The sequence below is a fragment of the Dermacentor albipictus genome, chromosome 7 (assembly GCF_038994185.2).
Source record: "Dermacentor albipictus isolate Rhodes 1998 colony chromosome 7, USDA_Dalb.pri_finalv2, whole genome shotgun sequence".
Lineage (NCBI taxonomy): Eukaryota > Metazoa > Arthropoda > Arachnida > Ixodida > Ixodidae > Dermacentor > Dermacentor albipictus.
In genome coordinates, this window is record NC_091827.1 from 9,608,551 (window position 1) to 9,621,102 (window position 12,552).

Below are 12,552 nucleotides of genomic sequence, written 5' to 3' on the forward strand. Positions count from 1 at the left end.
CCCATAAGAAGCGCCGAAACGGTGCCCTATTTCTTGTCCCGTAACTTTAGAGTGTATGTACACTTTCGTTTTGGAGTGATCGCAGCAGAAGACCTCCCTAGCGTCTCTCGCACTGCACTCATTTAGGCACGCAAAGTGCAGATCCCGAGTTTATAGAGAAAGTGTTTTGGGGAGAGGGGAATCCGAAGAACAAGGCCGCGCGGAGAGACACAGAGGTGAGAAATACAAAACAAGAGCGAGGGAGACAGTGAAACGTATAAAGCGGAGGTGGCGAGCGTCAGCGTTATGATCCTTCTGACCAATATTGACTTCGGAAAACACTAGGAGATAAAAAGAAATAATAACAATAAAGCAACTCTTCGCGAGCGCCGAAGCCACGGCTCGGGCCTTTCGTTTTCGCGAGACAAACCTCAAATATTTGTTTCCGACAATGTGTAGACGCACGCACACTTACAGACACTGCTAAAAAGAGGGGGAGGGCGCGGCACTATCCACGCGAGCCATGGAGTGAGTGTATACCGTGCGTAAGTGCGTGTTTATACATTATATAGACAGATACGCTCACAGGACCGATCTGCCCTCTGGGGCCACACGCACGCACACACACGCAGCAACAGGCGCGCGACGATGCTGAGAGAGAATCTGGAGAGAAGAGGAATTGGGAGAAAACGTGAATTTATTTATGCGACGACGAATCTCAAATAGAGACGTTTCCGAGCGCTTTCAGCTGCGTACGCAAGGACCGCGTATATACTCGCTCCTGTATAAGTGAAGAGCAAACCGTGTGTGTATGTGTGCTTGTTTTGTACACGCGAGTGATCGTTTCAGTTGAAGATAATCGATTGAGAGAGCGCCTCGCAGTGGATTTTTCGCGGTCTCTCTCGTTTGCAGGGGCACCGCACCTTTTGTTGTGCCAGCACACATGTATAACAAGCCTGTGGCTGCAGACAAACATTGACGCTCGTCATTTACGAATCGTTTGTCTGCCTCTTGTGTGTAATGTGGCACACGTTCCGACTCAGTTTGATCAGTTTACACGGTTATAATATTTGACGGAGAAATATTAACGTCCATAGCGAGAGCTGACTGGCGGCTTGTAATTAAAATGGTCGCGACGTGAGAAGCAGATAGAAATGCGGAGTTGAAAGCTGGAATGAGCATAGTCGGCGAATGAGTTCTTCGCTCAGGAGACCGTAAAATAATTGACACCCTTAAATGTAAATAGAAATGTAAATGTGCCTATAACTTACACCCTTACACCTTTTTGAGTGTACGGGCGTCAGTTATAGGCACATTTGCGCCCTTCTTTACATTTAGGGGGTAAATTACTCTACATTGTTACGGGCCGCTTAACATCACGTCAACGGTAGGACGTCATCGCATTTGTATAAATGAATTTCCGACACTGCGCTAATCAGTGGAAGGGTTTAATAAACACGCTTGAGCTTGGAGTGGTCACTGCATAAACAGTAATTACAGAATCACGGATTCTGTGCAAAGAGCCATCGGTGTTAAACAACTCGTCTGTATGATTCATACTCGCTGTAGCGGTGACCATGGCATTCTCCCTCTGAGTACGCGAGGTCGCTGGTTCGATTCCAGACCACTGTGCTCGCGCATTAGAACGGAGGCGGACTGCAGAAACGCTGCTGTAACGCGTTTTAGGGACACATTATAGAGAACCCCGGGCGTGTTGCTTTGGGGCATTATTACTAAATGAATGAATGAATGAATGAAGGAATGAAAATTATAGGCGACCCTAATCTTTGTTTTAGGTGTCTCTTAGTGGCACTTGCACCTCGGTGTTGGTGTTCTTTAGGTTAACTTTAGGCGAATGCAACGCACGAACCAAATAGAAAGAGCACGCGAGCAACTGCGAGTTCCTAAAGTCTACGATTCTGTGCTTTGGTGTGCGGCAATTAGTAATTTCTAATACATTCTAATTATTCCAGAGACTTCAGTAAGTGGACTTGTAACTAAACTTATGCTCTAATGTCATATCTGTAATGAAACCCGTGAACTTTGTCCTGAACTATTTTTTTTCTACTTTTTATGATCTATATTGAATTTCGTTCTCGATCGTCTCAGTGATTTCTAATTATTTCTAATCATTCTTTAAATTTCAGTAGCGAAACTTATGCTCTGATATCATATATCTATTATGAAACCTATTTCTTTCTGATTTATTTTCAATTTCCTCCCTGGTCGTCTCAGGAGGTGAACCGGAAGGGCTGCGCAGGGAACAACAATGTCACTCCATGCTCGTGCCACTAATAAATAAATCTAACCTGGGGATGTGCTCTACAAAACGTTGGATTTCTACAATCTGATGGTGCGAACGTAGCCGCCTTATGGGCGGATTCTCTGCTCAAAAGATGACGTGATGAAACTGCTGAATAAGAAATAAAATATCGAAAATGGTTTTTATTTAAACACTTCCTTATGCACTCCAATAACTCCACACACAAGTTTTCAGTATTCCCTCCGTAACATAGCTAGTTTGCACCTAGGTTGAGTAAGGTTAGTTTCGACGCGCCAACGGCGTCGTCAGAAACTCGCAAAATATCTCTTGGCCATAAGAAACGTGCGCTGGGACAAGGATCAATGTAAGTTTATAGCACAATATTGACGAAATAAAACATATTTAGCCTAGAAAACAGGTATAGTATCCTGTATACAGAACTGCGCTACAATACAACTGATATTTACTCCTTGACAGTATAAGGAAACAGAATTATAGAAATACCTATATATAGTAAAAAGGAAGAGCATCAGCGTTTGTTTCACGTTTTTCTTTTCTTCCACGTGTTTCAGGGGTTGCCAACGGTGGTGTGCGAATATCGGAGACTTTGGAATAACGAATGGAATATCGCCTTATTCAATCCAGTATTCGAATCGAATAGTCCCTATTCGTGAATACGAATATTCTCTCAATAGTTTTAGAATCTTTCAAGTCACCAACTGTGCGCGATCAAGCATAACATTGGAGCAAATGTGCGACACCTTTAATCCCTGTGGCCATAGTAGATGTAAAACACGAAAGGTTGCGCAGTGAAGCAAGCTATACGTCGCTCAGAGATCCGGACTTTTCCGGCTATAAGCTGCCATCATGCGCTCTCACCACTGAGTCCTGAGTATGCGAATAAACTTTTCGTTTGCTCCTAATGCTCCATTTGAGACTTTAATCGAAAACACTCCACAGCGTGTAATGTAATGAAGGAAACTTGCTAACATTGTGAATACTCAAGGCTGTGAACATCGTTTTATATTAATGGGGCAAACGGCCGCTTATTATTCGAAAAGTATTCCCTATCCGATTTCATTCGATTCGCTTCTGGCCCGTGCTATTCGACTCTCATTCGATTCGGTCTCGAAAATTACAATTCGCACACCCGTAATTGATTAATTGTGTGCCAGGACAGCCCACCACGATTTTGTTACAAACGCGACTTATCTGCGACTTTTCAGCGGCCACCAGGTCAATGAAATAAATTTCAAGTTCCCGTCGTCGAACGTATCGAGGAGCCTGAGCTATGGCGACTCGATCTTCTTTATTTCGATTCAATCAACCTGAAAACAATCTCAACTGATAAGCTCCGAAAGCGGACGTTCTGTGATATACAGCGAATGCGAACGCCTTGTGCGCCGATTCTCCTTCGTACAACTCTGTGCGGCAGCTGTGCGAGCAAAGCTCGTTCAAACGCACGTGCTATCCGACTAAGCTGGTACAGGCCCACCAGCAGGGCTGACATAAGGGCCGGCCAGATAACAAAAACGACACACACCACCGGGGCAGCCATCATCCGCGACTGGTTGCCAAGCCACAATCCAAGCCATCGGCGCAGCCGGCCTACGTCAATATGTGCACGTCCTGACAAAAAAGTGTGCCATTCTTCTTTCTTCGACCACCGCAGGTAAGAACGCCAACTGCACGTCGACGACGGACGACGACGTAGATGCGCCACTCGTGCGGATAAACACGTATCGCTGCAGGCAACCTTGGGAGCCGGGGAGGGGGTGGGGAAGGGAGAGGGATCCTTAAACCTCTGGCGCGCGTGACAGCAAATATAGACGCATTCCCAGGCACACGCTGACGGACGAGCCAAGCAAGAAGAGGAAGAAGAGGCTCGAGCGAAGAGTAGAAAGTCAAACGCCCGGCCGGTGCGCCGAGAGGATGGGAAACAGGTGGCGCCCGAACGTGACTTCAGTGGACGCATTCCGGTTTCCTCGGTGCTCTTCGCGATGGCGTTATATCTGTCCGAGTCAGGGCCTCCAGTACGGAGCGCGCGCTCAAAACAACCCCGCTCCCTCGCATCCACTTCCCTCGCCCTTTATTCTTCGCAGGGCTATAACCGCGCCCCGCACAAAAGAGCCGCGGAGGTCGCACGTGCTCTTTGTGGGCCGCCATTGTGAAGCGCACAGAGACCACCCCGAAACCGTTTGCTGTTTAAACTTTCACATGGGGTTCCGCAGCAGGAGTGACCCAAAAGTGGTGGGCGGTTGGCGGAAAAGGCAAGGATCGGTGTAAGGGGAGAGTCAGCGTTGTCTGCCATTTCGCACATCTTCTTCGCTCCCTCGGCCGCTTTTAGCGCAGAGAGTTTGCGAACGAGGCAGCAAGCAAAGCAGGATGATGGCCAAAGACTGTGGCCCCGGAGAAGTGATGCCTCGAGCACATAGAGGGGTGAGTGCGAACCGCAGAGAGAATGTGTTGGGAGAGAGAGAACACAGGGGCCGTGTGAGCTACAATGCTGAGTGCGCGGCGGTTGACGATGTCGACGGCGCGTTAGCTCGCCCTCCCCTTTTAAAGTATAGCCGGCGCTGCAAGGCTTCGCGTCACAGTGTATACCTAGCGTGAAATCCCTAGTTCCCATAGAGGCCTCACGAACCCCGGCCTCTGGTGCACAACGCGGCGGGCGGAAGTTCGTGGCAGGAGTCAACCACAAACACAGCTGCTTGTTTGTTTCTGGGCGAGCCTGACAAAGGGCTGGCCGATCGGGAGCTGTTTAAAAAGGGGAGAAGGCAATAGGGAGATGGGAGGAGGAGGCTGGAAAGAGAAAGGAAAATGGTGAGGGGGTGGTGATTTCAAAGGACAACTGAGGAAGTGGGCGAGAGAAGAGATAGCGCTCGCCCTACCGCGCGACACAGAATGAAGGCAGCTCGTGTGTGTGTGTGTTTGTTGAAGGATGGCGAAAAGAGAAAACGTTAGGTCGATATCCGATCGCGTTTATGGGGATTAAGCAAGCAGACGATGCAAGGGCTGCTCTACTGCGTACAGCTCGGAAACTGTCGACACCTGGCGGTGCTCTGGGAAAGCTACCCCTCCCCCCTCTCCCCCAACCGCCATCACTACCGACACCCCCACTTCCCCCTTCTCTTAGCGCCCTCCTTTTCCATAGATCCATACGTATACACATATAGTATACGAAGACACACATCGATCGACCATTATCCGTCTGGCAGCTTTCGCCGGCTGGATATATGGTCTCTTCCTCCTAAAGCTAGCACGCTCTTGCATACGCTGTGTGAAAAAACGAACAAACAGCCGTTCGGTGTTGACTCGTCGCTGCACTCAGAAGTCAGAAGAAGCCAAGGAGGGAGGTCTTTCTCTCGTGCAGCCCGATCCGGTCACGTTATTGTCCTGCATGCGATCGCGCGCGCGCGTTTGTGTGTGTGTGTTGTCAAAAAAGAAGAAAAAAAATGTGCCTCTCAGTGACTATTGGCCCCGTCTCAGGCGTGAAATCTATATTCTGGGCACGAACGACAGAGAGCGTACGTCAGCTGTGTCCGCGCTGGCTACTACAGTTCCCTGAGAGCATCGTCCTCACAATGGCGCGCATTATCTGTGTTGCAACTCTTCTCGGCTACACCTTACGGAGCCAAAAAACGGCTGGGCTATTTGGATAGCCATCGCTTCCTATATCTTTCGGCAGTGTATTTGATGGGACACATAACGCGGGGTGGACAGACCCACACTGGCGGTGGTGGCTGTTTGACAAAAGTCCATGGTCTGGCTATTTAATCAGAAAGCAATTCGCAAGGCCGTGGTAACCCTCCGCGATATCTCAGCGCTTATAGTTGTCCGCATGCGAATGAGCTCGAAGTTGCGGGTGCGATTCCCGCCAGCGTAAGGCCGTATTCCCACGAGGACGGAGCGCAGAAACACTCGTGTGCATGAATTTAGGTGCACAACGAAGAATTCCGACTGGTGAATACGACCGTAATGCCGCCAGGACGTCATACGACGGCTCGCAATTCGCGTACCCGGGATTGAGAGCGACGGGTGAGGACAAACAGTATTTCCTTTTCTGGTAAGTATGGACATTTATTAAACCTGAGGCCGGAAGTGTCTGCGTAAAGAAAGAAGAGAGAGAGATAAAGATACCGTTCTATGCTTAGTAATTTTCTGCGCAAAGCAGTTGACAACACAACAACGACGCGACAGCGGCTATATGACTGCAATATATACGGCCACGACGGTATGCACGATGTCGCCATCCACGAAGAAGGCGGCAGCTCGACGGCGATGATGACGACAGCAACAATTACGATGGCTGCAAGACGACGACAGTGGCCCCACGTGAAGGCTATAGAACATCCAACATTGTCCGAAACAAGCAGGAATTACCAGGACTGCGCGCATTAGCATTAGATACGCAGCGATCGGTGCATGGTTTCGAGATAAAAAAATGCCACGAAACGTCTTTCGCGATAGCCGTTTCGTATTAGGGCTCTTGTTGGACGAAATTGATGCCACCTAAAACGTCAAGGTCCAGTGAGCAGCAATTTCTCGCATAGCGCCCTTCACGTTGGGATGGTGCACAACGCTAGCGCGTATAGTAGATATGAGAAGGTTCTCTATGTTCTGTGCAACTGCACTTCGATCACGCAATATTTTTACGTACACGTAGAGTTCAGAAAGGTGCATGCGAAAGTGAAAACAGTAAAACTGTCTATATGCACACCCGTTGCATACACACGGGCCAGCAACAGGCATCACTGGTATACGTACCCGCACATGTTAATTGGTTCATGCAGGTGACCTAAACATTGTTAGCACCGCAGTGACTACCATGTCTCTTCAAAATCTTTCGAACACGCGTGTGCACGCGTTTGCATGCCTGTGAGCCCGTGCATGAAAATAAGTTTCGCCACGTGCTCGTTTCTTTTCAACTGATGGTGGATTATCTGCCCCGTTATATTTGCGCTCGCATGCGCGTCGACGCGGTGTATACAGTCAGACCATACAGCGCGCGTTTGGTGCGCGATTTGCTCGAGAATTGAGGATTAGCCGCTGTAATCCTGCGAGTGGCTGCACACATTTTGCACCGCCGTCGACATATTCTCGAGGCCCCTTCTCGCCGTGAAACGCACGTATGCAGGAATGCAAATTGACGCTCCATGCAATGTGTGCTCTGAAGGCATACGTAATCGTATATACAATCGCATCCCTGTGTGTGCCTAATTTGAGCGCGATCGCGCGTATGTTATGGGTATATACATATATATATATATATATATATATATATATATATATATATATATATATATATATATATATTACATTGTTCAGGATGCGAAATATGCGGGGGATTTTTCTGTATGCGCACTGACTTCCATGAAATTTGCATACGGCAGGCTAGCGTCAAATAAACTTTTTGGCGTACACTCTTCGAAAAATTTACACCCTTTGGGGCTTATCTTGTCTCACAAGGATAATCGTCATCTGTCTTGCCCGCATTTCCTTTCTTTAACGCTGCGAGCCCGGTACCTCCTAGTCACGAATGGCATGCGCGCTATCAGTGTGACGCAGCATTCTCGACAGGAAAGTAGCGAGCGCCGAGTTTTCAGGAAAGGAAACGCAAGCAAGGCAGATGACGATTATCGTTGTAGGACAAATACACACTCCAAAGGGTGCAACCGTTTTAAGAGTGTATATCTTTAAACGAAAATAAAAGTGAAATCAAAGTGCGCGGAGTTTAACGTACCGATTCTGCACAATTGGTCGCGAGGGGAGCTGTGGTGGGCGGCTCCGTATTAACGCTGACCACCTGCGCGGTTCTTCAACGAATCCAAGCACCACACGAGCGTTTTTGCGATCCGTCACGGTGGACGTTTAACCCCGCGAAGAGACGAAGGACAAGGCGGGAAATATACGGGGTGTTTCAGCTAACTTTAGCCAGAGTGTAAAAATATGCCGATGTATTCCACGACGACGCGACCAAATGCATGTTGCTCACTTTCGTGTGTAGTGTGTCGCGCTATATTTTGTATTTTGCCTAATTAGATGATTAGTCAATAATTATTAACCAACTTCTGAAGCAACGAAGCTAGGAAAAAAAATTCCAATCAGAAAGTTGCAGAGCGGTTTGCAACACGTCCGAATAAACAGTTTCTGTCTTTCTATCTATTAAGTATTAGTGCTTTTCAGCTCACTGCGGGTGCCCGCGAAATACAAAAGAACGCCACGCGACATGCCCACTTGCGCGTCGTGATTGCACTGCTCCCAAGCGTTCCGCGCACAAACAAAACGTAGCCGGGTGTGCTGCCGCTGCGTCTGCCTATCGCTATCATGAACCGCCGCGAGCAAAGCACGTGGCTGGCGTGAATCGCACAGCCAACGCCTTTGTCACTGCACAGCCGGCTTTTAAGCGGCAGCACGCCCTGCTAGATGCTATGTTCGTTTGGGAGCACTGCATTCACGGAGCGCAAGCGGATGTTTGCCGTGGTATATTTTTGTATTTCGCGGGCATCCGCAATAAACCGAAGAACACTAATATTTGAGAGACAGAAAGTTAGAAACTGTCTAATCGTACGTTTTGCAAAGCGCTCTACAGCTCTACAATTGGAATTTTTTGCCTATCTTCGTTGCTTCAGAAGTTGGTGGAGTAATCGTTACAAATTATCTAATTAAGCAAAATACAAAAACATAGCGCGACACACTACATACAAAAGGGAGCAACATGCATTTGGACGCGTCGTCTTTAGAGTGCATCGGCATATTTTTTAAACTCTGGCTAAAGTTAGCTGAAACACATGTATGTAGGCGACACCGCAGCAGCGCTCATTCGTGCCATCCACTCGCCATGTACTTCGTCTGTTCGCGATGTTAAGCGTTCCAAACAAAAACGTTCCAAAATCCAAAAGAAACTGCGACCCACCAAGAAGCCATAACAAAGTGCATTCCGTCCCCATCGAATTGAGGCCGACGCGGCCGGAAATCGACGCAGTAACTTAGGCTGTGTTCCAATACTCGCCGTATATAGACGCCTGATCGGACAGTTGCCATTCTTAAGCCTCGTTCCAATTCTGGCAAAGCCGTGAAAAAAAAAAAAAGAAAGTCAGTTTCGCGAAGACCGCATCCAAGTAGAAAGACGATGCAGGCTACATTGGTGTCCGTGCACACAAGATGATGGCTGTGCTGCTGTGGGAGGCTCGTCTGGGCTCATAATAAAACGTAGTCGCGCTTTTTTATGCGCTTAGTGTAAGCTACGTTATACGTATAAGCTCGCACACACAAGGAGTTAAAGTATACAGATATATTTTATGCTATTCAACCTTTTTTTGTTGTCGTCGTGAGGTAGCGTCACGTCGCATAAACGTCCATACTTAGCTCAGAGTAAACCTTCATGGATGTTAAGATGTTAGATGTTAAGGGAGCCCACAACAACGTATACATGCAGGGAATTGTTATGGGATATTCTCAAACACGAAGGCGTGATGACGATTTCGCAGAGCTCCTGAGGGAAAAAAACGATATATATATATATATATATATATATATATATATATATATATATATATATATATATATATATATATATATATATATATATATATATATATATATATATATATATATATATTACAGATACGACAGGTACGGACAGGAGGAAAGAAGAGAAGACGAAGAGGACGAGGAGCTTGAGAGGCCGAGCTGCGCTACTATCACGCTACGATCATCATCCATCCCCTGTAAATAAAACCATTTCTTCGCAACTCTTCGTAACAATATATATAGACAACCGACTAAAATAAATATTCAATTCAATACCTTGCAAAAATAATGCAGACTATTCGGTTCTATCTAAAAAAGAAAAGAAAAAAAAACTCCATCGAACGCAACAGTCGAAGAGAAAATAGGAGTTCGATCCTGAATTGCTCGGGGGCATAGGGGAACATGATAATATGTGCACAAAATTTCCATGGTGTTTTCTTTCTTTTTCTTTATTTGCAGGCTATCTAATTCAAGAGGTTGCTTTCCTAACTAGCCATTTGCTTCCACTTGCACTTTTGGGAACTTTAACAAAGTTCATGCTGCTCATGGACACATTGCCCTAACGATGCCTGTTTGATTAGATCGGCTCGCTGACTATCAGGGCTACTTAATTGGATCTAGAAACTCGAGCACAAAAGACTAACTATAGACTCCTCCTGAAAACACTTCAGACACGAATCCATTTAACTGAGATCAGTTCAAGAGTGAAACACGAAATAGTTTACTCGAAATTTCGCAGTGTATGCAAGCGCATTCTCTGTGGACCTGTCGTGAATTATGTAGACGCTACCGAACGCTTGAAACCTAATTAAACCGCAACCATAACGCAGGACACTGCACGCACGAGTTCCGTTGCAGACGGATAAGTGTGCGAAATTTCGTCTGCACTGCGATATTTCGGACTCGAAATTTCTCAGTGTACGCAGGTTGTCTTCTGCGGGCCCATTACGCATACGAATATGTGCGTTGATACCGCAGCAAATGTTTTCAGCGCAGTCAAACAGCAAGGAACGCAACACGTGCGAATAGGGTGGACGCGTAATTACCGAACTATGTTGCGAACCGCCAATGCACGGCTTTCCGTCGATCCAGTCGCTGTGTGCGGATAAGGCTTAAGAACACGGAGAGTATGAGAGGAGGTAACATACAAAAGAACAACGTTCAGGCGTATATACAGACACGTTCGTTCGGAGACAAACACCTGAGCACACACGCAAGGCATCGTGTGTATTGTTTAGCGAGCCTCGTCTCCTCTCGCTTTCTTCCAATCATTGTTTGCGTGACGCAAACCGTTGTAGGCCCGAAAATGCGCCTATATGTAGTGCGTACACTCCTGTATATATACGCGAGCTCCATATACGTATATATATATATATATATATATATATATATATATATATATATATATATATATATATATATATATATATATATATATACGTGCATAGTGCGCAAGCAAACGTGCACATAAGCGCGTGTATGTATAACGCAAACAAAGCGCGGGCGTTGTATTCCTTCAGCCGCACTTCCCTCGCAAGACTGTGCGTGTGTGCAGCGAGGGAGACTCGCGCAGATTGCGAAGGCAGACGCCCGCTTCTCTCTCTAATCTAATCTAATAATATTGACGTCGCGCCGCGCCTGTTTGCGAACGGATTGGACGAGATTAAGACGTTGGCGACGTCGACGCGTCTCGCGCAGAGGGGCTGCTTTTGCGCGGCGTTCCCCGACCCGCGATGGGATATCGGCCCTCCTTCCGGCGGCCGCACAATGCAGCGAGCGGCGGCCACGGCCTTGCCGGCGAGGCACAAAGCGGATCGCGAGATCGCGCTGAAAGCTCACGCCGTGCGCACAACGAGGGCAATAACGCAATGTAGACTTATTAAAAAAAGAACAAAAATGCGCCAACCTTAGGACCTGCAGGAAGACGAAACAACACGTGCTGGCTATCAACAGACTGGCGGAATTCGCTGGAAGGTGGTGGTGGTGGTGGTGATGTTGAAGCAGGCGGGGTTAGGTTAGGCTGGCATACATAGCCGGCAATTGTTCCGCCTGATCCTCCTTCGAGTTGAGATCAGTGGTGTGTCACCAGGTGTCGATGAGCCCCATGTCTCGCAGGAAGGCGCTCTCGTTGCAGTCGTTGCGCTCTCTTCCTGAATGCCGCGGGCCCTCCGGGGAAAACAACGTCTTCAAAGGTCCTGTGCGTGAGACCGCTTTTTTGTAGGTTGTCGACCATCACTTTTCTTTCTGTGTCAAACTGAGGGCATAGCCAAATGAAATGTTCGATGTCGCCAATGTCACCACAGAAAACACAGAGTGGGGAAGCGCGAAGCCCAGTCTTGAATAACCAAGCTGGGGACTCGCCGACATGAAATAGCAGGAATGCAGTAAAGATAACCAACGCCACATCTGCACGTCGTCAAAGAAAAGAACATATAAAGAATGAGATATTGCGTATTTTTAATACATTCTCGCCATTTCCTACGAATATACCACCAGTCGATAGTAAGCGGATATGCCATTACGTCTTCCGGTGGCCCTGTAGCATGCACAGTTTTCTCTTTTCGAAATGTTGCTCAACTAACTATATAGCTCTCTTTCTTTATCTTTCTTTATCTTTCTTTATCTGTGTTCCAGTACTCACCGCATAGACGGCTAAATATATTCATATAAGCGAGAAGCGGCCATCTTGAGCCTCATTTCAATTCTGACGAAACCGGCAGAAAATTTGGAGGACGCTTAAGCTTCGCTTTTAAGAGTGGAACGCGATAGCGTTCAAA

The 12,552-nt window shown here is 47.2% G+C and overlaps 1 long non-coding RNA gene across 2 annotated transcripts in view; it reads right to left on the bottom strand.

Annotated features, from left to right (window-relative positions):
- Positions 1 to 12,552, bottom strand: part of LOC135904441 (uncharacterized) — a 34,592-nt gene that overhangs the window by 21,258 nt on the left and 782 nt on the right. The gene's annotated exons all lie outside the window — the stretch shown is intronic.